Raw genomic sequence first — 27,765 nt, 5'->3', positions numbered from 1 at the left:
CTTGAGGAAGACGGAAGTGGGTGCATTTAGTAGGACTCCTAGGGAGGCAAGGAAGGGGAACGCAAAGCGAGTTTATCTCGAGGTCTTAATGAAATGAAGTCTGAGCAGTTGTGGGTTTGAGGCACGTGGAGTTTGCAAACAGAAATCACAATTCTCAGTGATATATGCAGATATGCCAAATAGTATTGAATAGCTATTATATAGCATTTTTGATAAGTCAAATTCATCCATGTAAATTTGCAGTATTTATTTTATAGGAGATATTCTCAAAAGCACTGAGAAAAACAAAACAGGCCACAGGGTAATATGCAGGGGAAGAAAAAAAAAAAAAACCCTGTGATGGCAACATGTTTTTTTCAGAGGCAGCATTGCTTTCAATTGTGAATCAAAACTTTTTCAGATACCTTTCATTTTGAGAGAAAAATGAAAACACGGATTGACAAAGTGCCATAGGAGCTCACAAATCTCGTAGGGGATGGACGACCTCTCTCCAGCCCTGGAGCGCCAACCTTCCCCACGTAGTAATCAGGACCATCCTTACTTCCTTATATATATTCCTCATAGATATATGTCACCTCTCTTTTGGACAATATCCGTTTGCCCCTCGTATCTTAGGCTTCACTTTTGTTTGAGGCTTTCATGAGTCTCTGAAATTCTGAAGACATTATCAACAGCCACTATCATGCATTTCCAAAACAGTCCTCTCTTCTGTGTTTCATGACTCAGTTCTTAGAATTTCCAATTTCTGACATGACCATCATCAGCTTCTTTACCCTAGTGCCATCTGCCTTTCGGGCTCATGAAAACCATCAATGATCCCTCCCTCACACCCAATGACACTGCCGGGGTCTCATCCTTAGCATCTCTCCCTGACAGCCTCTCCTGTATGCACCCCTTCCTTAATCTCTTTCCTGTCTTGGCTTAAGAAACAACTTGTAGTTCTCCTCATTCATTTGCTCCCTCCTTCTGGCTGTCGGTGAGCACAAAGTCCGATGAATACAGAGGTAGGATAGGCACATAAGTGACAGGGCGGGCCAGGGATGAATGAGAGCTGGAGCTAAGGGTGTGACTATCTAAGGTAGGGGGGTGACTATTACTCAGTTCTGGCCAACGGGTGTTCACAGTTTTGAAGAGCATCTAAAAATCTAGATTTTTATGGGGAATCTCCTTCTTTTTACACATTCAAATCTCCTTCTTTTTACACATTCACTCGAAATTCTATCTTACAAATATTTGTGAGCCAAACCGGGCGCTTAGAAAGGTTGGGATCAGGGGCGCCTGGCTGGTTGGTTAAGCATCTGACTTTCAGGTCAGGTCATGATCTCGCAGTTGGTGGGTTCCAGCCCCGCACTGGGCTCTACACTGCTGGTGCAGAGCCTTCTTTGGATTCTCTCTCTCTTCTCTCTGCCCCTCCCCAACTCGTTTTCTATAAATAAGTAAGTAAGTAAGTAAATAAATAAATAAATCTAACAAAGTAAAAGAAGGGCTGGGACCAGCCTGCAAGCTGTGTGTTTGCCACCTCTGTTCCACACTGCTTCCTCCATTCCACCACACAGATTACATGCAACCTTGTGGCCAGCAAGGTCATATGTGAAGTGGGGAGGGAACCAAGACCATGGATATAGTTGCTTGATGTAGAAGAGATACGTGCATTGGGGGCACCTGGGTGGCTCAGCCGGTTAAGCATCTGACTCCGTTTCGGCTCAGGTCGTGATCTCACAATTTGTGGGTTTGAGCTCCGTGTTGGGCTCTGCCCTGGGCATGGAGGCTGCTCTCCCTCTACCACTCATGCTAGCTCTCTCTCTCTCTCTCTCTCTCTCTCTCTCTCTCTCTCTCTCTCTTTCAAATAAAAATAAAATCTGTGTAGAAAGATCTCAGTGTGCAAAAATTACCTTATTTCGAGGACAGAGGCTCCCTGACAATTTTTATTAAGTAGAACATTTCAAGTTATAAAGCCAGAAACTCTGATTATAAAGAACACCATTGAGGGGCACCTGGGTGGCTCAGTCAGTTAAGCATCCAACTCTTGGTTTCAGCTCAGGTCATGATCTCACGGTTCCTGAGACCCAGCCCCATGTCTGGCTCTGTGTTAACGGCATGGGCCCTGCTTGGGATTCTCTCATTCTCTCTCTCCGTCTCTGTTCCTCCCCCAGCTCTTTCTCTCATAATAAATACATTAAATTAACTTGAAAAAAGAAAAAGGATAGATAAATGCTCTTGTTTTGTGCTGAGGGATACCATGTAGAAAATTCCTCAAGGGGCCTGGAGAAAACAAGGGAAATTCAGGAGAGAGAAATGGGAGCATCCTGAATTTTGAGTCTTTGCTGGGCTTTTGTGGCTGTGAAAGAAGAGAGTACCCAGACTCCGACTAGTATTGTAGGTGGAGCACAGTGCACTAGGGTTCCAAGACAGTTCTAGCAACCTGGTTTCCCATCCAGCAGCAGGATCTTGGTGACCTCTCTCTGGTGTTCCTCCCTTACCAAGATTCAGTTATTATCAGATTCCAGCTTCTTTATGCGCTTTCCTTCTTGGGTTCTCCTTCCAACTAGTGGACACTTGCCCACATCTCCAATTCAGCTCCCTCGGGGAAGAATTCTACTCAGCTTAGTTAATCATTTGCTGACCTTGTTACAACAGTGCTCTTGTGCCAGACTGCCTCACCGACTATACGCCAGGTAGAAATCTGATCCCCTTGCGTCTCTGCCCGTGGGTCAAGTGCCCCCAGCCCCCAGGTCTGCTCAGTTGCCAGGAGTGGGGGAGATTGTGTGGTAGGTTAGACGCGTTCTTAGACCCAATTCCAACAAGGAGGTGGGGGTGGCAGTTCCCCCACAGCAACAGATGATTCTCAAACACCGGCTGAGTGTCCCAATCAACTCAGTTCTGACACTATTTATGGAGAGCTAGCATCGGATTCCATAGGTTAAGGGTTCTGTCCTACAAGACTGTCCCCCACCCCCACCTTTCAGAGGCCAGTTGTTATGTACCCCAGGTTGTTACCTGTACATCTGACTGACTGGCTATAAATAAGAGGTTCCCATGAGCCCCTTCTTGGGTTCAGTTAAGTAGCTAGAAAGGTTCACAGAACTCAGAGAAACATTTTACTTACTAGGTCACTGGTATATCATAAAAGGATATAACTCCAGAACAGACAGACAGAGGGGACGCATAGGACAAGGCGTGAGGAAAAGGCAAGGAGCTCCCATGCTCTCTCAGGGGACCTCTACATATTCACCAACCCAGACGCCCCCCAAACCCTTTTTGGAGTTTTATGGAGAGTTCATTACATAGGCACGATAGATTGAATCATTGGCCATCGGCAGTTGATTCAAGCCTCGGGGCCCTCTCTCCCCTTCTCCCAAAAATGGAGGTGGCAGTGAGGGGTAGGACTGAAAATTTTCACCCTCTAACCCTGGGTTGGCTTCCCTGGTGGGGAGGCCCCATCCTTAGGTGGGGTTCAAAATTACCTCATGGACATCACAAGAGACACTTTTGTCACTCTCAACACTTTGGAAATTCCAAGAATTTCTTGGTAGAGGTGAGTCAGGAACCATGGTGGAAGGCCAAACATATATGAGAAATGTATTTTAGTCATCTCAATGAATTATAGCGCTTGATTAGGAGAGGAGTTTTGGAGGGGAAAAGGAACTCAGTTACAATTTATACCATAATTTGTAGAAAACAGAAAAAAAGTGTTCAGACCTATTCAGGGAACAAGGGCATGAATCACAACAGGGAAAGGGAAAATCTAAGAAGGCTGCTGTTTTTGTTAGGGTCCCAAATAACACCCAACTCATGGCATCTAGAGTATTAACCCGTGGCGATGAAATAAAGAGGTCGGGGAGATGGAAATCAAAATATACATTCAGAAATTTGGACGTACGCTTTGAAGGAAAAGCATCTTGTGCTATAAGAATGGTAAGAAGGATAAGTCACCTAGCATGGTGGTGGTTGGGTGTTCAGGACAGACTCCTATGAGGAAGGGTTTTGGGGCAAATATCTGAGGCAAAGCAAAGATGGAGAGAGAGAGAGAGAGACAGAGAGAGAGAGAGAGAGATCTCTAGGCAGAGGGAGTAGAGAGTATAAAGATTCCAGGGCGGAAAGGAGGATGACGGCTCAAAGAAACAGCTGGAGTGGAGCGGTGAACAATGGGTCCATGCTGGTCAGCTGGGTTCTGAAATAGCCCCTCTCCTCTCCAGAACTGCTAGGGAAATCCACACTGAAGGAAACACAGCAACCAACAAGGACTTTAGATATTCAGGCAGGCTAGCAGCCAAGGCACAACAACCATTTTTTAAAAATTACCAAAAAAAAAAAAAAAGGTGCTTTTGAAAAAGAAGGGAATCATTTCGAAAAGCGGGAGGTGATCATATGACCACAGCAGTAAACACTGCAAAGAGGCCCAAATGAGGTAAGAACTGAATACCAGCAGATATAGAGACAGGGTCACCATTGGACACATTGGTGTCAAACCATTTCAATGGACTGAGGGGGCCGAAGGCAGATCAGGGCTTAAAGACATGAAGGCAATGGGGCACCTGAGTGGCTCAGTCTTTTGAGTGTCTCACTTCAGCTCAGGTCATGATCTCGCAAGTTGGGAGTTTGAGCCCTGGGTCGGGTTCTGTGCTGTCAGCACAGAGCTCTCTTCAGGTCCTCCGTCCCTCTCTCTCTCTCTGTCCCTACCCCTCTCATGCTCCCTCTCTCAAAAATAAATAAAACATTAAAAAAAAAACATGAAAACAGCTGTTCAGCAGAGAAGAGAGATGGGGTGTGTAGCCAGAGGGGAAAGCAAATCGGGGAATTTTTAGATTCATGGAAAGTGCTTAGCAGTTTGGGGCCCGTTCAAATATTCAATTAAAAGCCTCTTTCCTTGTTTTCTTTTGTTTTTAAAAGCGTTAAGATCTCCTGAAATGTAGGAATGGAGTGAAGTCTCTGTCACGAGGCATCTTGGTGTCCTGGTTGCCAATAGAAATAGCTGTAGCCTTCAGCTGGACCCACAAAGTGGCTCACTCAGCAAAACTGTGTTTCGTTTCTACCCCTCTACACCCGCTTTGTGTGCGTGCTAACATTTCTAAACTCAAGGGGTACTTACAGCACTTTTATGGTGTGCCCGTCTATGATAGGTGTTGAAAGTGCAAGAATTAGTATAACGTAGGGCTTCAATTTGGGGAGGTCACAGAATGCCAGGAAAACACGCCTGAAAACAGGCATTTACGAAACGATGCCGTAAGCGTGTAATACAAGAAACAGTGTTAGTACAGAGGTCATGATATTTAATCTGGATCTTAAAGAATGAGTAGAAGCTTGACACAAAGGTGAGAAAGCATTCAGGACAGTGGAGCCTGCAGAAGGAGGATGGCTCTTTCTTGAACTCATCTCAACTTCAGCCCCTAATAGATATTTTTTTACACTCTGCAATCTCGTCCCTCCTTGAAACCAATAACATGAATTTGTAAGGAATTTGGCCACTGAACACAGAGAAGCCAAGTGACCAACATAAAGAAGAATCACATTTCCATACTCTTCTAGGCACCCTACTTATCAGCATTCAAGAGAACTTCTAGTACACTGAAATGGTAAAATGTTAAATTTAAAACACATAACCCCTCTGTGGTTCTCACATTTCGAAGACGAAAACACAAATGTAAACACTTAACATGATAAGTATCTAAATGGAAGCTCACTTTTAAAGAAAACGTTTTCTGTGTGTTGTCATTCCTTGCACTAAGTTTGGGAGGCTAGTGGGTGGGTTTATTAGAGAAGGGGCAAGAGTTGGAAGCAGAGTCTATGATGTGAAGACACACGATTATGGTTAATCAAGGCAATGCACTCCATGTGTCAAGGCATTTACTCAAGAAAGATTTAGGGGGCGGCTGGGTGGCTCAGTCGGTTGAGTCTCTGACTCTTGATTTTGGCTGAGGTCATGATCTCACAGTAATGTGACGAATAAACATAAAAAAAGAGGGAGGCGCCTGGGTGGCTCAGTCTGTTAAGCATCTGACTTCGGCTCAGGTCATGATCTCACGGTTCGTGGGTTCGAGCCCAGCATTGGGCTCTGTGCTTAGCTCAGAGCCTAAAGCCTGCTTTGGATTCTGTGTCTCCCTTTCTCTCTCCGCCCCTCCCCTGCTTGTGCTCTGTCTCTCTCTCAAAAATAAACATTTAAAAAATTAAAAAAAGAAAAGAAAGAAAGAAAAGAAAGGAAGGAAGATTTAGGCCTGGGGCACCTGGGTGGCTCAGTCAGTTAAGCGTGCAACTCTTGATTTTGGCTCAGATCATGATCTCATGGTCCGTGAGTTTGAGAGCCATGTGCTGCCAGTGCAGAGCCTATTTGGGATTCTCTCTCTCTCTCTCAAAATAAATAAATAAAATTTAAAAAAATAAATAAATTCGGAGCCTCATTCAGATAATTTTTTAAAAATAATAAAAAGAAAAAGATTTAGGCCTTCTGTGAGAACTTCTTTATAAATCTAAGCAATTTTTTCCTTACACAGTAAAACTTAAACATGGAAACATCGTTCAAAAATGAGCTCTAACGACCAAGTGACCTGGCTAAGTAAAACTTCCTACCCGGAAAAACTTAGAGACAGACCTCAAAAGTTGCCTTCATGAAACTTTGAGCATCACACCATGTTCTCGAATCACACCCAGGCTCTGCTGTGGAGTGTGAGAGTCTCCAGAGACAGCATCTTTGCCCCAAGGGCAAGGATGACCCCAGGTGAGGACAGGTAGGGCTGGAGAGCCGCCTAAGGATGTGCATGTACCCAGGGAGAGGGCCTACCCATTTCTGTCACCTCCTGAATCTTCTTTAATATTCCCAGGCACCTGGGAACATTTCCTTGAGGTATCCCCAGATGGTTCCATGTTTGCTCCTCCTTGCTCACTGGGAGGAAACGGATCCTTGGTCTGAAACACGAAGCAGTTCTTAATACCCAGTGAAAGGAACAAGTTCAGAGCTTGCAAAGATCCATTACCTTTCTGCTTTCAGAAGCACTGATGTTTATTCGAGTACGTTCAATGACCTCCTGCCAGGGCAAGGTCTACAATTCCTCCCAGTGCCATGGTTCTTAAACTTTTGTCATCTGAATCATCTGGAAAGCTTCTTAAAACCCAGATTGCTGGTCCCCACTCCCAGAATTTCTGATTCGACCAAAGTCAAAGGATTTGCTTCTCTGACAAATTCCCAATTCCTGGGAGCCCCACTTGGAGAAGCTGGGTCCCAGGAGATTCTTGACTCTCCTAAAATTCTATGCACGAACTGTGTCTACGTGCCTAAGTGGTTTTGTCCTAGACCTTGCTTCAGAGCTTTCATCAGAACCTCAAAGTGAGATAAACCACAAACAAACAAAAGCCAAGAGCCTTAAGAACATTTACTCAGGCAAAATACCTGGAGGGATGCTGATCCCGAGGAAAAGAGAACACGCCGTGGCACAGGAAGGATAAACTCACTGGATAGAGCAAAGCTAGTTCCACGGTAAAGGCTCAGAATTGCTGGCTATGAGCTGGGTAATGGTTGATAGGCTCAATCAGAATAAAGAGATTTAGATAGGAATTAATATTCTCACCCTACAGGAATTTACTTTTAATTATAGATAATTATGCTGAATTATAACAAGATGATTTGAAGCATTACGCTAATTCAGGAGTAATAAAGCATGAATTACTGATGCAATCTTTAAAAATGTAACCTATCAATCAACACTGGAACAGTAACAGACAGAGGCAACGATCTGACATTATTCTTTTATGGTATCATAGTTAACACTGGCCTTCAACTTACCCTTTAAGAGCCTCTTTAGGGTAATGAGATGCCAATACCTGTGGGTCCACACAGAGCCAAATGAAGATCTATATCCCCGCAGGCTGCCCTCACCATTGGCTGCTTCTCTTGGTTTTTAGAGGTGATGGAACACAACGATATAAGCACAGACTTGCGTCCAGTCAGACCTTGGCTCAAATCTCAGCTCTGACTTCTACCCGTTTTATGACCTTGAGCAAGTTACTTCTACCTCTCTGAGCCTCGGTTGCCTTATCTGTAAAGTGGGAGTGAGAGTCTAACACACAAGTCTCTTCTGATAATGGAATGGTATGATCCCAAAATCTCTGACACAGTACAAATTCAACCACTGGTAATGTCAGTCAGGTCTTGCCCCGTATTCATGTTGCTAGTAGAATCACATTTGGCCATCATACTTACAGAAACTAGCACCTAGCCTTCCAACAAGCCCTTCAGGACCCGGTGTCATCCAACAGGACATAGCAGGATGCCTAGCTTTCCTATAACTAACATTGTAGCTTGTAGGCTAAGGACGGTTCCCGAGCTTGAAGGTCAAGTAAGATCCCTTTGTCAGCGCTAGGAGAAAATTCTGGGCTTGCTGACTAAACATTTGCCCAATGTATATCCTTCCTCCCGAGTCTAAGAGACCACAGACCGAAGAAGACAAAGAAGAGGGAGGGGGAGGGGAGAAGAAGATAATAAATGTCTCCCACACAGTGACTGCTAATCTCTATAGCAGGAAAGCTGATGACTGGCTACCTTAGTCAAAGCGAAAATACTTCATGAGAAAGTGGGGAGAGAGAGACAGTACTGAGCACCCTCTGTGAGTCAGTTTTGCTTGCATATTATTACATAATGCACTTCTTATAAAGGAAAAAAAAAACAACAACAACAGAAAAATGTAGTCCAAATTCATGGCCAGCGAAAGGTGGAGTTGAGACTAAAACACAGATCTGCCTTACTCCAAACGTCACATGTTTTTAGTTTAAACCATACTGCCTTTCCCCAAATAATTGACTTCTCCTACTTCATAGCATTGCTCTTTCAAGTGGATGGAAGAAAAGATGGCGGGTATATAGAGAAGAAAAATCAAAATGCACCTAAATAATTGAAAGTGAACCAAGAAAGAAAGCAACTCCTCCCCGCCCCGTTCCCCCCACGCACAACCAGAACAAACATCAGTGACCAAACACACAAAATCCCTCAACACAAAATACGTGATGAATCTCAGACTCCAAGACTTATTTGTCTCATCTGGAACCCAGTTAATCAGAGTTGCCCATGAGGTCAAGGGCCTGGTGAGGGCAGCAGAGAGTTGGAACTTGGTGAACGCCTTTGGCCATCAAACTGAGAACAGAGACGCAAGCCAACAGAAAGCCTTGCACAGCAAGATGGTATTGATATTTGAGAACTGGGCTCTGGGCAAAAAGGGGGTCCTATGTCAGGGTACACCTGAAGACAGGAGTTTGCACTTGGGTCCAGCCAGACATTTCATTTGGGTCAGGGTGGCCAGAGGGTCTTAACCAGAGAACGCACTGCCACAGCAGTGAGTTAGATGACCACGGAGAGCTGGTGGCATTAGAGCCCCAGTGGGGCACACTGTGGGTTGCAAACATGCTGTAGTAATGGCTCTGAGCAGAACAGACCCCCTTGGCTTAGACCCCATATCACCTTGTGGCAAGAATACGGAGCTGGGTGGGCGCAGACCGACTTAGTTACTTGACTGGCCCTGGAAAGCAGCAGTTTGAGGCTTCCGGTGTCAATGGACATTACCCCAGGAGATAACTTTGAACTTGACAACCTCCATCGTTTAAATTTTAGGTGGCACAGACAGAAGTGGAATTCAGAGCCTGCACGATGGAATGGCCCCCCAAACAGAAGACCTGACACATAAAAAATAAAGACAACGTCCATGTTCTTGTCCGTACCTTAAATTTAAGGAGCGGCCAGCGCGGGTCGGACGTTATGCTCCATCTAGTGAATGCAAAGTGAACACAACATGACCACTGCCGTCCACAAGACTGAAGTGGTGTAACTCCTCTGGAAATGGGACCTGTACGTAAGATGGTGTGCAATGCTGTCTTGGCATCTGTTAAATGCCAAGTAAGAGGGCGAACAATAAGGCATAAAGGTGTTCTGAAGTTCATTGTGGCCTGAGATGATTTAGGCTGGCTTCACAAAGAAGGTAGAACATTAACTGGATCTTGGATAAAGGTTAGGTTTAGACGGTAGAACAATAGCAAGGAGGGTATTCCAAGAAAGGAAAATTGCATGAGCTAAAGGGAAGCAACTGGGAGGTGTGGGGCAAGGTTAGGGGCTGGTGAGTAGATCAGTCTGGCTGATGAGTTGTAAATTCATGTGGAAAGAGGAACATACACCCAGGCATTTTGAGAATAATCTCACACTGCAATTTGTAAGACCATATGTGATAGCATGGCCCCTAACCTTGAACTTGGGAAAATGTGATCTCTCTATGTCACCACCTACTAAACCCTGATGAACCCCTGAAGCCAGGAAAGTAAGTCCCCCCTTGTGATTCTATCACCATGTCCCCACCATAGCATGTGGAAATTAGTAGGCTAAATGAACCAATACGGTTTGTTCTCTCTACTTTGACAGTTCTGTTCCTGATAAACGCTTAGTTAGCGAAACTCATATTAGGGCCTTAGGGGCTACCTTTCTGGACGCACAATTATAAAGTTATTATTTTCCTCTCGGAATTAAAAAAATTATAAGGATCACATTTAAAAAACTAAACATCATTAAGCAAACCCATCCATCTCACTGAAGTGAGGCATTTCTTTTCTTCTCACCATGTAAGGGCAGATTTCTCCTATTTTCTTATCCGCCGATGTGCCAAGTAAATCACACAGCTTCTCCAGGCAGCTGTGCACAAGAGACTCCAGCATTTTTTTCCCCTTAAGGAGGTATGATTACTGAATGGTTTTAGAAGACAATGCTTTAGAACTATAAACAGCAGATGTAACCCGTTGTTCTTAATTAATTGATCCTATCACATGCAATTCTTGTTATAAAAGCTCTGTTGCACCAAAAAATGCCTATGTTTGGAACTGAATATGTGACCGACTGACTGAATGAATGAACATATGCACAAGAACTGTTGGTGACCGACCACACTTAAGATGTCTCTCAAAGTGTAGGCAGTGAACCCCCTGTATCAAAACCAGCCAGAAGGCTTATCTAAAATGCATAGTTCTTGGAGGTGAGGCTCAGAAATCTGAATTTTAGCAAGTTCCTGGGTAATCCTCACGGCTCTCAATGCGAGAGGATGCTCTCAATGCTGTGGATGGAGGAAAGCAGGAGGGAGGGAACAGACTCTGGAAGTCACCAAAGTGAAACTGGAAAGTATCTGTAGTGGACCCTGACCATAAGGCTGGAAGAGAGGCCAGCAGACAGAAGCCCAGTTATACTCCCTGAGGCTCCTGCAGGCAGAAGGGCCCTGAATGTAGGCTATGGAGGGGGGGAGGGTGTCATAAAACATAACTAGAAGATCATAAAAAATAAAAAAGAGTTTGGTGCGGGACACTGAGACCTGCCTCCTAGGACCCAGACAAGCAAGGTATCACACACCGGCACAGGTGATGACTGCTCCCAGGACAGTACTGCTGCCTTAGGTTTGCCACGGCCCTTAGCGCCCTTGCAAGAATGGACCAGCACAGGCTGGTGGAGTGTAAGAGTTTCCCGGAGCAAGACAGAGGCCCACAGAAGCCCGGTAGCCAAAGACTGGAGCCTTTGGGGAGAATAGGTGGCTTCAATAAGTTGTTTGGGCTTTTACGTTCAGGTAACAAGGTTCACAGGACATTTGGTTTTTAAGAGGAGGGCTGATATATCCATCAGGGCCCCTGAGAAGGTGAATCTGAGAACTACGTGCAGATTGGCTTGGGGAGGGCGCAAATCATAGGCAGGGAATCAATCCTCCTGTAAGGAGACTACCCTTAGGGTTTCCCTACTGGAGTCTGCCCTGTTGTTCTGACAGCTTTAACATTTCCTGCCAGTGCTGACTATTTCAGACTGACTTCCTAAAGTGTAGAGACTATGTCTTCTCGCTCTTTGTGTTCCCTGCTATGTATAACACTGAACTGCACGGAGCAAGCTCGGTCTGGGTATGCCCCCTCCTAGTCCAGAGAATGTATTTGATTTTTAATTCAATGCAAATCATATATACCGTCTTTTGTAAGTTTCTCCTTCATTCAACAAATGTTTATTGGATGCCTGTTTCGTGCTGGACACTGGACTAAATACTAGGAAGAAAATAGCGAGCGGAAGAGACACAGCGCCTGCTCTGATGGGGACTGCTGGCTAGTGGGGGACAGATACAAAAGGCAGAGAGTATCCAAGGCTGTTTCTGGCAGAAGAATAACACCAGCAAAGGAGCAGAAGCCCCAAGGAGAGCCATGTCCTGCAGGTAAAGTAAGGGTCACATGAGGTGGGACAGTGGGGGTGAAGGAAAAGCATGACCTTCGATGCCCTGCAAAAGAATGTGAAATTTAACCCACAGACACTAGGGAGCCGTTAAAGACTTTTAAGCAGGTGAGTTCACCGGCCAGACTGGGTTTTAGAAAATAAACTTTGTAACAAAGCACAACATGAACCAGAGCAGACCAGACTCTTGAGACAGTTATACTGTTATTACAAGAGTCCATGTGAAAGATAATGAAGACCTGAGTCAAGATTGTGGTCTCAAGAGGCCAAAAGGCCACAAAAGAGATAGAATCTATACACTAGGTCATTGGCTGAAAGAGGAGAAGAAGGCCGGAGGAGGAACTGAAAAATGTCCCTGTCCTGACGACCATATGGATGGGAGAACGTCCTTAATTAAAGTCTGCCGTAAGGGGGAGATTGCACGAAGCAAGCTGACACGTTCCGTTCTAATTCATCCTCCACATGGCAGTTCGAATACCCCACTGAGCTCACGGACGTGGCCACAGTTCTCCTCTGCTCTGAGCTCCCAGAGCATCACCGTTCGTTAACCTCCTCAGGTACAAACTCAGTACCTCCCAATCCAACCGATATTTGTGGCAGGTCTACTTTGTTAAAGTCTGGCAGTCATTTCACTGGGGGGGGGGGGGGGGGGGTGGATTAAAACTGGTGCATTAAGATGTAGCTCCTACCTTTACGAAACTCACAAGCTAAGAGTCACTGAAGCATTCATTCTTCGCATAAGACAGGTCATGCGCTGAGCACTTGATATACCAGATAAATAGGTTACGGGGCCAGTAAATCCACATCCAGAAACGAATTAGTGCTGACGATGCTCTAATTCTAACACTGATTCCTGTAACTCACAATTTCAAATCTTAGCTCATTAAGACAATATTATTGTTCTCGTTATTTTTAGAAAGGAGAAATTTATCATTTTAAACATAGAATATTGCCCTTAGCTATTTTATGTGCATAGATTAGATTATCTATAAATATCTCCTTTGGGGGAAAAAAAAAATCGACTCTTCCAAAGTGAAACATAGCTTGGCAGTTTAAAAACACGGGACTAAAACCCGGAGCTTCCCCCATCACCCTAGACATCCACGGAGCACTGATATGTCCTGTGCTGCTTTGACAGTCACGGCACAATTTCCATATAATTCTGTGACCCAAGCCCAGCTTTGGACAAGTTTTTCTAGATCTAATATGAGTGCCCATAGGATGCAAACACAGCTGCTTAATTCGATGTTAAAAATTCAATCACCCACATTTATTTTTTCCTCCAAAACACCAGCCAAGTGTTTGGACTGATTTTTTTCCAGGGAATTTATTGGTTCACATCACACAGACAAGAACTCTATGTCCAAAGAACTTGGAGTTTCAAAGCGACACGATGACGCAATGCAGCATTTTGACCAAATTCCATCCTGGATTTGATGAATCCACCCAAATGGGGAGGAGTGGCTGCTTCTGGTTCAAACTAGTTCTCAAGGCAGCGGAGCCTGGTGTGAACACCACCGGCTGGTGTGCTCATCCTCCCTCTGTCACTAACTAGCTACAAGACCTGGGCTAACACACACACACACACACACACACACACACACACACACGTTTGCTCAGGTGTTAGTGAACTATCTGAGCAAGTTGATATCCAAAGGTCCATCCAGCTCTGCAAATCAGACAACCCCAAGAACGTCTCTTAAAGAACCGTTCTCCAACTTTGTCATTCTGAGTAAACATGATCTGGTCACGCTGAAATTTCCTGTTCTTGGTAATTACAATTAATTAGCAGAAGCCTATGGCATAAAAAATTAATCACAGTGCAACAAGGATTATAAAAGCTAGCCAGATGGTGATGAGATGAACTAAGAGAAGAAACTTCTTTTTCATTTCCAAAACCCTGTTTTGAGCATTTTGTAGGCTTCTCGGACTTGGGTGGTTACCAGCAAGTCATTACTAGGTTCTTGCGAGCAGGGCCCAGCCTGGGCTCGACCCAACTTTGAAAGACTTCACTCCGGTCTAAAGTTTCATCTGGAGCCTGGGCAGAAATGTGCTGTTGATGGTAGCGAGATCTACCTCTTTCTGTATCTGAGGACAAAGAGCCTTCTGACAAGCGTAGGAAGAAGGCTTCCCAATCCAGACGGAGCCAGTCGGGTCCAGAGTGTCTGTCCTGTTTGCTGTAAAGCAAAGAAGGAGGATATTAAAAAAAAAAAAAAAAAAAAAAAAAAAAAAAGGTAAAAAAAAGCAAGACTTGCTGAAGACCCTCCTGCGGTCTGACTGTGCCTCACCCTGGCTAGGAAGTAGGAGGGTATTATTAAGCTATTGCCTTCATGTCTGCATATCTTAGGAGTGACTTTTGACTCAGAAACTTTGGTTCGAATGTACTTTGTAAGCAGATCTGGGTTTTTGAACTCCTGATGGAGTCTGGTCTCTGTCCTTCCTGTGTTTATCCTTAAATCCTCACTGCCCTCCCTTCTCTTGTTATTTGATGTTGTGGACTCAGGTCAATGGCTCATTATGGAATTATTTCAAACTTTGCTACTCAGCCACAAAAAGGAAGGAAATCTTACCATGTGTGATATGGATGGACCTTCAGGGCATCATGCTAAGTGAAATAAGTCACAGAGAGAAAGACAAAGGCCATATGATTTCACTTATATGTGGAATCTAAAAATCAAAACAAATGAACAAGCAAAACAAAACAAAACAAAACTCATAGATACAGAGAAAGGAATGGTGGTTGCCGGCAGTGGGGGGGGGGGGTGCTGTTTTGTAAAACCAGTGAAGGAGGTCAAGAGGTATAAACTCCCCGTCATAAAATAAGTATTTCATGGGGGTGTAATGCACAGCATGGTGACTATGGGCAATAATATTGTATTACGTCTTTGCAGGTTGCTAAGAGAATGAACTTCAGAAATTCTCATCCCAAGAAAAAACAATTCTTTGTAACTTTGTGTGGGGACAGACATGAGACTAATTGCAGTGGTCATTTCACAGTGTATACAAGTCCATTATAACATATGCCCGAAACTAATATGATGTTATATGTCAGTTATACCTCAATAGAACAAAGAACTTAAAAAAGAGGCTTCACAGTAATTTCAGAGTAGAAATAGGACCTTCAAGGTGAGTTTGCTTGTGTGAAAAGTGACACATTCTGTTCTCCAGCTTCCAGATATTTAGGAGTTTGTTTTACAAGCTGGATTCATTCATTCTGGCCTCTCATGCCAGTGTGCTGGCCCTCTCGGGAAAAGGACAGGGACCTTATATCACCCACACCTACATTTCTTCATCAAAGGTTTGGCCGGACAAAACCGTAGGAAAAGGCCCAATAGAGCACGTGAGTGTTTAACCTTAACTCAAACAAATGATTAACTAAAATGTGAGGAGAAAAACAATAACAGGAACCAACAATGGTACGAACACGGATGAATCATCTGTCAGCCTTTGCTGATTGACGTCAGACTGGCTACAAATGGTGTTTTACAAGTTAAGGGCAAGGTGACCTCCAGGGTCATATGCTCATGCTTCTTTAGATTATTTGCCTTCTCCAGGTACATCTCTAAAGGTGTGCAAATGCATGTCAAGGGAGCTAACAGGAAGTTAGAGTCCAAATTTTGGAATTGCTGCCCTAATGGGATTTAGATGATCTGCATTTATCCTATGAGAAAAAAGAAACTTTAATAATTCCAAAACGTGAAAACAAAAATTTACATTTCTCCTCTGACCACCTTTATAAACCTTTTTTAAAAAATTTTTTAATGTTTATTTATTTTTGAGACAGAGAGAGACAGAGCATGAGTGGGGATGGGTAGAGAGAGAGGGAGACACAAAATCTGAAGCAGGCTCCAGGCTCCGAGCCATCAGCACGGAACCCAACGCGGGGCTCGAACTCACGGAGTGTGAGATCATGACCTGAGCTGAAGTCGGACGCTTAACCAACTGAGCCACCCAGGCGCCCCCACCTTTATAAATGTTTTAAATAATGCTTCCTGCTCTGTTTCTATCACTATTGTTTTTCCCTATTTATTTTTTTCCCTTATGGCACTTATTACCTGACAAACAGATTTGCCTATTGTCCATCCCCCACCCCACTAGAATGTAAGCTTTTTGGGAATAGGGATATTTTATGTTCACTGCTGTACCCCCAGCATATGGGTCACTGCCCAGCTCAGAGAAGGTATCAATAAATGAATGGATCTAACCAAACATCTATCTAAGGTGATTCACTAAACGTTTCTAGGTGCATTAGTAAGTAAAGGGATAACTAAGGCTCAAAAGAAAGAGGCACATTAATTTACCACCTATAATAGGACTTCAATAAATGTTAACTGACAATATCATCATCTTTATTATTACATGTCCATGATTTTAGATAACCTATGACCTCGGAGACATATCCTGGAGCTTCCTCTTGGCCATGGGACAAAATCCTGACTTTGACTCTCTCCCACCAAGACTATATACACATTCACTGTTGGTTTAGATAGGAAAGGCGAAAAAACCTGTTGAAAAGGAAAGTGAAGGCAGTCATAGGAAGATAGAAGCTTTACTAACAGCAGGATTCCCGATCATGAAGCAGCAAAAAGGTGGGGACTGATTAACCAATTTGTTTCAGAGAACATTTTGAGATTTTAGTTTCCTTCAGTAAAGCACATTACATATCTCTCTGATGTGAAATGGCTCACTAGGCGTTCCTTTAAGAAAAAAATGCAGGTTCCAAAAAGTATTGCAAAGTTTCAGTGTTAAACTCATTACTGATGCTTATTATAAATTCTTTAGTTCAGCTAAGTTCTCAGATTTAATAAGGTCAAATGGGAATGTTATTTAAAAATATTTCTTTAGGGAAATGTGATTTTATTATATGGTGGCAACTCATATACGCATGATCCAGTTTTCAAGTGAAATCTAACTGTACATGATCACTTGAGCGCCTGATCCCAGCAGACCTCGGGTCCATAATAATAGCCCCAGACCTCATGGGGCAAGGTTGTGCAGGAGGGGTCCTGAGAAAGCGAGGATGGGGTGGAGGAGTGTCATACTGGATGCACGGGGACACACAGAGCCCTTTTGCTCTGATGACCCTGGCAGCACGTGATGCTAACCTGAGGTTCCCCCTGCTGGGGGAGAGGGAGGCAGACGCTTGTGGGGTTTTCTCTCTCTCTCCACCCATACAAAAGTGTCAAGTGACCCCTGGGAAAATATGGACGATTCGTAAATACAAATCGTGGACTCTCAAGATGACTGGGCAGGGAGAGTCTTGGGCCAGATAACTCACACTCTTGGGTTTTTTAGTGGGTGTGACTCAAAACACTGGAATTATATAAGTGGGTAAGAACCCTGAAAAATCCGGGGCTTAACTCACCTCTTGGACCTTATTTAGATTTGGGTAAGAAGGGGTGGATGTCAGAAATGCTTGGAAAACACAACTTCTATTGACATGGGGTGGGGGAAGGTCTTTCTCTTCATCATGAAGACTCTTATACCGAGTGAAATGTTACAGGGGGTACTTTTCTCATTTTTAGTGAACCAGTACTGTATATAATGCCTATAATTCAAAGAGAACATGAGCTCTGTGTCTCAGAGCTGGCTCAGCTACGGCCACAGTGAACACCCTTCAAGTAGGCAGACTTTCGGAGCTTCCACATCTCTGCAAAATGAATGAAGGACCAGATGGTTCTAATACTCCGTGATGATAGTTCTAGTTTTCTGGTAAGGCAAGTGATCAGAATGACTCAGACTTTTCCAGAGGCCTACATAGTCAGGACAGGACAGGAATATTACCAACAAGTATTCAAAGGAATCTGCAAATGTATACAAATATAACAGAGCCATTATAATAAAGATTAAACTAGTAGGCGAGCCATGAAGGGGAAATGGAGGGAGGAGAAGAGTTATAGCATGATCTAGGTAAAGACACGTATTGCCGTTGAACTTCCTGCTGGTCAAAGGAATCGCAAGAAAATGATTCTAATTCTCAGAAGCTAATAAAAGGATGCCTAACAAGTTACCAAAGGAGAGGTAGTGTAAAACAGCTTCAAAATCTAAATAGGATGTATTGTCTGGTTTGGAGAAACGGTAAAAACCCAAGTGACAGGATCATCCAGGATAAGATTTCCAAAACTCCAAGAATGCCTTTCATCAGCTTTTCGTTTCTTGAAGACACCTCAATAATGGCACTAATGATGACAAGGGTAATAATGATGAACCGAGGGACCTGAAATAAATAACACGGCTATATTGCTTTCTGGTGATCTAATTTACAAAGGGCTAGATCTTTGACGGCCAGTGCTCTCCTCAGACAACTCTTCTCAAATATCAAACACCTCAGACTGATTTTTGACGTGATATAGACCATTGTTGGGCAAGACCTGTATCGATCCAATGAAGAAACATTATAAATAAAGAGTGCCGTTATCGCGGGACTGTTTCAGTTTATATGCAGCAGTCATTAAGTAGAATGATTTTACATTTAAACAGATGGCTTGCTGGAGACCCCATGCCAATATACAATCCAAGTGGTCACAGCTTCTTCAGGAAGAGGTTTGGCATTTTCAAGAGGCTGCCAAATTTTGAGGCTAATCATGGTTTCTCTGGAGGAGAAAAGATGGGTTGGTGTTATATACATATATATATTTGTCATTATTTAGAACCATCTGAGAGAAGTCAATATGCTCAGGGTTCACACAGCTGAAACAGAGTTTTTATGAGCTCCTGAGGTTTTTTGTGACTTTCCTGGTTTAAGATTGGATAGATCATGTGCCATATGTTTCCATAAGGAAAATGCATGTTATTGCACCACATATGGAAATATAAAGCAATTATGCAATGTAAAAGCTTTGATTTTGCTTGACAATGATAATTTTATAGACAACCCCAGAATTTCAATAATACAGTATTTTGGTAAGTGTTAAAGGAGATAAAATCTAATTGGCAGTTTCCTTAAACGAAATGAAACTCCTCAGAGAGACACATTCTCCACTTGCACGGAAATGTTCATCCCAGCATCTTTGACAATTAAGAAAATTTGGAAATACCCAAACAACGAAATGGAAATAGAGAATTATGGCTATCTCAGTCAGCTATTGCTGCACAGTAAGCCACTCCAAAACTCTTTGGCTTAAAACAATATGCATTTGCTCTTTCACACTGAACTACAGATCAGGAGAAGGTTTCTTCTGATCTCAGCCAGACTGCTTCATGAAACTGGTCAGCTGATAGGTCAACCAGAAGCCGACGGGCACAGGAAGGGCTTAGCTCTGACAGCTGGGACGACTGGTACCCCTCCACGTGGTTTTGCCACCTCTAGTAGGCTAGCTGGGGACTGTTCTCATGTTGATAGTCTACAGCAGGGTTCCAAGAAGGAAAGCGGAAGTACAAAAATCTTCAGGCACAAGCTTGGAATCTGCACACAGTCGCTTCTGCTACATCCTGTCGGCCAGAGCAAGTCATAAGACCAGCCCATATTCCAGGAGTGGAAAATAAACTTCACCTCGATGGAAGGAGCTGCAAAAATCACGTGGCAAAGGACGTAGAAACAGAGAGAGATGAAGAGGCAGTTTTGTCAACTGCCACAATGGTGGACTCATTTGATGGATTATTATCCAGTCATTCAAAATAAAGCCTATGGAACAAGTTTAGAGCGTTAAAAGAAGAAAACAAAAAATGCGTGTTAACTTTTATTACAACATATCAATGGACATACAAAAGGTTAGAGGAGAAATACAGATAATGATAGTTGCATACGGATGACAGAAATGTGTTTTTAACTATGTTTCTAAAAATATTCTGACAGCTTTAGTGGACAACCCAAATCTCCTATCACGTCTGCATGCAGCATAAGCCATATTTCAGTCCGTCAGTAGGACTGGGCTGAAGTACCCAGTGAATGAACAAAAGAATTATGGAGAGAAAAAGCAAATGATCTACTCTTTTTCTTTTTTAGACAAAATGATTCAACCCCAAAATTCCATGTCAGACAATTCAGCTGAATTTAATGTGACAGTATGCTTGCAATTTCTAGGGAAATGGAGTTAGAGCCTTTAGAGTACAAAGCAGAAAGCCTTTGCCTGTTAAAGTATTTTGCACAGGAGTGAAACCTTTCATTGTATGACTAAATCAATGGAGATTATCTCCTCAGTCGGAATTTCCTTTTGTCTGCACGTGTACTCTGAGGGCATCCGTTCTCGCATTCGGTTCAGTAACTGGGTTCGCAAATGAATGACTCCATTCAAGGTGATGCTAAGTATCGTATTGAAGTTACTATGTAGATATTGATTTCATGGCCTTTGACTCTCTCTGAGGTCAGTCATTGACCGGCACATTGAACCCAATCTCATGGGTTGACGTTAGCCACTGGTGGTATTTTCCTCACTAGTTTTGATTTAGTGATGCTGTGGTTCTAATACGAACCTTCTCTAGAGTACAATTTCTGCAGGATTGCTTTCAACAGGACTCACCTGTGACCTGACAGGCAAACAAACCGTGGAGTATCATGTGAAGTCAAATGCAGGTTTACACTAGTGTTGACCCCTCACGTGTGGCCCAAAGTCACCGTTGTCATGGGATGGCAAAAGAAACCAGAATTACAGAAATTCAGAGGTGGAAGGCAATTTAGCGTCCAAGGAAAATTAGGTCCACAGGCAGCATACTATTTACATGTGTTCCGGTCCTAAAATTCGTTGCAGTGAGGTTGCTCCAGACCTCCTGTTCACCGTTCTGTTGCCCCTGAGGACTTTTTGTCCTCCTATGGATGCAGACGGCTGGGAGCACCAATCCTCCCAAGACAACGTGTGGAAGCAAGATGATCACCCCACTGAGAGAGGGCCATGGCACTCCCTATCTCACCCTACCCCGTGCTCACTTTCAGAACTTCTGGTCCAGGGAGATTTGTGAGCCATCCGTCCTTTGTCCAGCCCCACCCCCTCTCTCACCTCTCCCAGATTCTTGGTTTAACCCTCTGGCCCAGCCTAGAACCTCTATGCCCCCAGGCCCTCTCCTCTCTGTTCCCAGCAAAATGTACAATCGGTGACGTATAATTTATTTAAATCTCAAAGTGCAATTCCTGTTTGAGGGATTTGCATGTTCACAAGGATTGAATCTCATAGAACTGAAACTCTTAAAAGGTATGAGCCGTGGGAGGAGCACAGACTAATGCCTTTGAGCACCTGGCAGGCAGCTGGGAGTGAAGCAAGCCAGGGGGCAGGAATGAGTCTCTTCCTTGAGGCTTCTTTGCACCAAGGGTCTCCTGGTGACTCATTAACTTGATGGTCCTGGGCCGGTTCGAAGAGGCTTGAGGGGACATCTCTCACCTTGCTCCTGAGACTCTCCAGAGTACAGAATCAGGGTGTCGCCCTTTTCACTTCCTGACCAGACTCTTCACCCTCTGGTATAAGAATGAGGTCATCCTCCTAGGGGGATATTCTGCTCATATTTTCCTCTTTGTTGTTTTTTTCAAAAGAAGCTGGAAATCTGGGTTTTATGTGAAATCTTCTGATTTTTATATGCTGGGAATTAATACCAATTGTGGAAAACCTTTTTGGGGTGGGGGGCAGGACAAGTGACATCATCTGTGGGCTGAATCTGGCCCTCACGGTGCCCTTTTAATGCCTCTGCTGAGGGTGGATGTTTGGGGAAGCGCAGGACAAGGTGGGAAGAGAAGATACTCTTCAAATCACAAAGCAGGGAAGGGGCGTCAGGGGATATGATGGGGGTTTCTTAGCGTCTCCCAGGGTGGAGCGAACCCAGGAAGTACAGGATTTTTGTTCTGGGTTTTTCAAAGGGGAGACATGATTTTTAAAGGCTGTTAAAACCGTGCCTTAGTGAATGGGGCCCCCCAAGTGGGACCATGGGGGTCATGAACAGCGAGGTCAAGCAGCCTGAGGGTGAAAGCCGCAGTCACCATACTACCGTGCTGCCCCGTCTGTGCCCACCTTTTGCCTGTGGCCTGGGTGTGGAGCAGGGAACGTTCTCACAGAGACGGCGAGCAATACACAATCATGGAATCTCAGTGCTCTAAGCCACCTTAACAGTCATCTATCTGTTCAACCCTGTCATTTTGCACAAACTGAGCACAGAGGAGGAGGGACTTCTTGCTCTCAAGCTCCCACGGCTGCTTTATGGAGGAACTGAGACTACCACGCAGAGACGCCCCCCCCCCTTCCCGACGCACAGCTTATCCTTCCGATCCCTAACCTCCACCCTCACTCCAAGAGGAGTTGTCATCAAGGTAGTTGTGAAATGAAAAATCAAACGCAGCTTCGTTTTGGTACCTCTGAAAGACTTCATACCAAAATTTCACCAGCCAAGGAAAAAAAGGCTTTCTCAAATCACGGACCCCTATTTAGGGCTTAGAAAAGAGAGACACCAAGTCATTTTATGCTTTGCTTTGACTCTGATGAAAAGCTTAGGAAGTGAGCATGCCTGACATTCCACCGAGCACTTTATAGACACTCCCGCACTAAATCTTCATTACTAGCCTCATTTGACAGTTGGGGGGAACTGAGGCTTTAAGAAGCTAAGAAGTCTTCCCCCCACAAGGCTCTCACAATTAGCAAGTGACAGAGCCAGGATTTGAACCTCTGGAGTCCAACCCAGAATCCTAACGTAATATAAACATGGTCCCCATAGCTGACTTCACCCCTCACTCAACTCCCAAGAGATAACTAGCTTTCAAAGACCCAGTTCCCAGAAAACTTCCCACTGTCCTGGCATTTAGGGAGCTGCCCCAGCCTCTTATGCTAAACACTACTCTGAAACCCGCTTCATCGCACGTTTGGTTTTTTTTTTTTTTTTTTTTTTTTCTTTCCAGGCTCCAAAAATGTGGTCTTCCCTCATTACACCAATTAGGCAGGAACAGATGGTCCTCTACTCAATAGTTAACCATTCAACATTTATGGAAGAAAATCCTGGAAGGTTTATTTCAAATACGAGAAGTGTCAACCCAAAGGAAAAATTTGAAAATAATTCTCTGGAGGGGAAGGGTTCTAGAGAAAAGACTTTGCTGCAACTTTAACCAAAATGTCATGGAATGTGTACGCTATCATGGCAGAATGTCTTGATCCCAGAAGAATCCACACAAACAGAGGAGGTAATTGGATTCATCATTTTGACACCTGAAAGGCTGACAAGAAACCTTTAACCCGCCGATAATCAGCGGAGGGTGCTGTCATTGTGTGTCGTTCAACCAGACTATGGGATATCACATTAGCAAGCTGGCTGCCCTATTAGAGGCATGTAAGTCTTTCATATACTTAGTGTGGAAGTGGATAGGATTCAAAACAGCTACTTTCTCTCTGACATGCATCCAAATTTTTAATAGCAGCTAAGTACCTTACTAAGCGATTGAATAAAATAATGCATTCAAGCCCCCCAAAAACCTTTTCAGACCTCTTTTTATCTCTACGTTTTGCTGATGGAAAATGGATTGTAATTCAAATTTATATACTGGGCACACGGCAGGCAATAGATTTTTTTTTTTTTCTTTGTAAAACTCAAGCATTCCAAACTATTGGAGGAGTTAAGCAATTTTGATCATTTTGAAACTAGCTGTCAGATTTAATCTGTGCGAAAGAGACAGAGGGCAAATGTATTCTGAAGCTTGTTATATAATTTACAGATTATTTTTGCAATTTATATTCCATCAAATAGGGTATATTAGGCTCTCAGAAAGCACGTAATGATCAATTAATTTCAGCAGAGCAATCCTCGTGGCACTTAAGGGACAGAAATGATTAGACCCTTTTCTAGCTGAGTCCCAAGGTCCAGTCATCAAATATGACTGATTATATTTTCTAATGGTTTCTCTATGCCCATTAAAGAGCACTCAACTATTCAGACTCTCCTCTGATCATGACATTCAAAATTTGCTCGGATGGCTCCTGACAAGCAAAAATGTATTCTCTAATCTTTAACCACATAAACAATAGCTAACCACTTGTAATTGAGTTTAAATTGATTTCAGGTGGCTTCAGAGAAAAGCAATTTCTACAACAGATTAACCTCTTAATTAAAGTATATTAAGAATACTGTCAGGTGTAGAAATTCTGCTACAGCAGAAAATTATACCTCATTGACATTCATTTATGAAAGAATTGCTGCTCTGTTCCCAGGTAACAGGTTACTTATTTGTGGTTCTTGCTTCACTAGGTCAGCTCAAGCCTGGTTCACTCTGTGGAACATCAGTCTTTCCTATGGGACAGGGTGAGGAGAAGGACAGCGTGTGATGTGAGACAGACACTGTTTATGCTGTCCTTGCACTCAGGTCTTCAGAAAGCCATTTTTCTCAAGGAAGGGGACGCTTCGGCAAAAACCATAGACTCCCTTGATCTGAGAAAAGAGGGAAAGCAGGTGTCAACCTCCTCATCAATAGCGACTCCACGGGTCTCCGCGGGGTGTTGTCCTCCGGTGCATTTGAGGTAGACACCCCCTTGTCTCTAAGTCCTTGCTACTGAAAAGTGGCCCTCAGATGAGCATCGCATGGTGGACCGTGAAGAATGCAGACTCTCGGGCCCCTCCATTCCCCCCGCCCCGCACACCAGATGAATTAGGATCTCCCAAGTTCACAAGATCCCCTGGGAATTCATTTGCACTATTTAAAGAGCGCTGCTCCGAGAGACTATTTTGTCTGGATTCTCATTATCCCGGGGATCTGTACAACGTCAGAAACATTAGGTCAGTTTGGTGCAGACAAAAACAAAAACAATGCAACTGGTTGTTGAGCATTATGGAAGCCAGGCGATTTCCTCTCCACGTTTTACTTTTCAAGACCCTGCTACCTTCCTCTTTATCATGTCCCGGGTGGGAAAACCCCGGGTGAACACAGTCCCACTCACCCAGTGCTGGCCCAGGACATGGAGTTCCTGCCTTGAGCCGCAGTTGGTTCTGGAATGAAGCTTTATCCCTGTGCTGGCTCCAGGGGCCTGGGATGATCTGACCCTGGTAGTTTGCTCTCTCGGCACTGAAATCCTTGGCTCGTACTCCTGAATTGGTTCCGGCCCCTGTCATCCTCAGCTGGGGATTGTTTGCTGCCCTCAGAAATTGCATTTTTTTAAATCTTGCCCACCTGGTCCTGAGGTAACCTACTTCCTATTGTTACCTGTCTAAACTTAGGGTTGTGGAGTGGACTTCTACCCCATAGGTGGCAGCCTCCAACCCTCCTTAGCATGGCTTGTGGTTATGAAAAGGAAGTCACACCAAAATGCAGCTGTGCTTAGCACCCAGGTGTTGTTAAGAAACATTGGTTTATAACAGCAAATCTCAGGCTTGACTACACATTACAATGCCCTGAGGAGATTCAAATTTTCCAATGCCAAGGGTCCCATCCCAGATCAGTATTAGTTACAAAAAACTCCCAGGGATTGTATCACACAGCCGGAGTTAGGAAACGCCAGTTGAGAGAATCTTCCCTGACCCAGCCATGGCCAACACACTCCATCCTCTATGCTCGAGTGACAATTTGCTTCTTATACTCTACTTAGTCTTCCTCTCCCCACCACCGGAGCACTGAGGAAATTGTGAATGAAGGGCAAAGAGCACCTGTATGTCTCAATGGACGGGGAATAGAAGGGAGGGGAAGGGGAAGAAGAACGCCCCTGCATTACCAGTCGTGTTGCCAAGACCGTGCAAGGGATGGAGAGCCAAGGGGCCACCCAACTTCTTCCAGTTTACGGTGCACAACCAGTGCAGAAGCCTCACAGAACATGAGAAAAACGGAACCGGCTAATCACAACCACTTGCAAACCTTGAAGAAAGGCAGACAAAGACGAGGGAAGCGATTCAGCGTGATACAGAAGGTGTTTTCCTAGTTGCAAATATCCCAAGAGAGAAAAATGCTCCCAAACCGTCTGTGTCCATAGATGGTAGATCTAACCTGTCCCGAGCATCCTCAAGTCGTGGAGGTAAAGCAGAGAGGGCACCAGACGCCCCGGGCCGGCCCCTGTCCACGATTACAAAGAGAAGAAGGCAGTCCCAGCACCGCCCACACCAGGGCTCCTAGCCTGGTATCAGGGGTGGGGGTGGGGGTGGGGGTGGGCGGTCTGAGCCTGTGGCAGCACCAAGTCAGAGCACCTGCTTCGGGTGAGGGGGATGCCGGGACACTCGGACATGTTTCCTCTGCCTACCATTTCTTTCACGGGCCAGGAATTCAGAGAGACTGCCCCAGGGTGCTCGGTTGGCTAAGTGTCCCCCGCAGACCAGCAGACGAGCTGCACCTGGGAACTTGTTAGACATGCAAATGCCCTGGGCGAGGGCCCCACCCTGAACTTACTGAATCAGAAACTTGAGAGTGGGGCCCAGAGAGCTGTGGCTTCAGAAGCGCCCCAGGTGATCCCGATGACACCCAAGTGGGAGCCCCACTGCTTTGTTTTGCACTTACTTAGAGCTCGCTTCTGTGTCTCTTCGGTCAGCTGGTCTGGTAAGAGGGGGTGACGCTGAAAAGGCCTGTTCTTCCCTTGGGCTGCCTGCACCCCGGGCCTGCTGGGGTTCCTGACCAGGGCTTCGGCAGCCCCCTTTCTGAACCTCGGCGCCTCTGTTTTCCAGGTTCCCGGCTGTGGTTCCTGATCCCTGAAGTCTGGTTCCATGGGCATAATCTTTGCCCATTGAACCTGAGGGAACTGCCTTGTCAGTTTCCCTCCCAGGCTCCGGGCCCTGCTCCTCCACCCCGTCCTCCCCACTCTGCTTCCTTCTCTCATAGCAGTTGAGGCTTAACCTCATCCTGTAAGCAACAGAGACCCCGGGTCTGTTTGCCCCCTCCGGACCTGCTACATTGAGTTAGTATCCAGTATGCTGCTATCAAATACTTTTGAATGAAAGGATTAAGCAGTTTTTAGTTTCCAAAATTCTTCTCCCCATATTATCTCATCAGATCATTGTGACAGTCAAAGACAGAGCTCAAGGGTTAACCATATTTAACAGTCAACAACACCGGGGCCAACCCAGGTTATAGGACAGTCAGCAGTAGAGCAAAGTCTGGAATTCAAGTCTCTTAAATCCTGATACAGTAGCCCGTTCCACTGAGCGGCATTTTCTGCACTCTTCATCTAGCCAGTGGTATTTCCCACTCTCCCCGTAGCACATCATTAGCATTTCCTGCAAGGCCCAGATTTGAAATCAACACTCACTTCTCGCAGGTACTGGTTTAAACTGGACAAACCGCAGACGATGTCCTTTACCTTGTTGCACAGGTGCACACCAAAAGATTTAGTAGAAGACAGGAGACTGGATGTTGGGCCGTGCAGAGAAGGTCGCGTGCACCTGCGGTGATGGGTTCATGGGGTCAAATGAGTCTCTGGCGATTGACAGAGTTGATTAATGGGTTGGAGAATCCTGCAGTGGTTGAGACATCACGTGATTTTTAACTCGCCCCTCTTACTAGTTTGCATTTGTCCCTCATGTCTTAGGAAAATCAAGAATAAAGTTGGAGTGGGAGAGAGCCAAAGCGTAAGAGACTCTTAAAAACTGAGGACAAACTGAGGGTTGATGGGGGGTGGGAGGGAGGGGAGGGTGGGTGATGGGTATTGAGGAAGGCACGGATGAGCACTGGGTGTTGTATG

General features: G+C 44.7%; 2 long non-coding RNA genes across 4 annotated transcripts in view; one reads left to right on the top strand and one right to left on the bottom strand.

Moving 5' to 3' along the window:
• LOC109266010 (uncharacterized) overlaps positions 1-27,765 on the bottom strand; it is a 96,479-nt gene that overhangs the window by 51,216 nt on the left and 17,498 nt on the right. The gene's annotated exons all lie outside the window — the stretch shown is intronic.
• Positions 26,513-27,644, top strand: LOC109266011 (uncharacterized). Its single transcript, XR_002079477.2, has 2 exons — positions 26,513-26,627; positions 27,343-27,644. It is a non-coding gene; the product is annotated as an uncharacterized LOC109266011 (long non-coding RNA).

The sequence above is a fragment of the Panthera pardus genome, unplaced genomic scaffold, assembly GCF_024362965.1.
Source record: "Panthera pardus isolate Hobbes unplaced genomic scaffold, ASM2436296v1 HiC_scaffold_1, whole genome shotgun sequence".
Taxonomy (NCBI): domain Eukaryota; kingdom Metazoa; phylum Chordata; class Mammalia; order Carnivora; family Felidae; genus Panthera; species Panthera pardus.
Note: the sequence above shows the minus strand (reverse complement) of the source record. Positions and strands in the feature narration are given on the sequence as shown.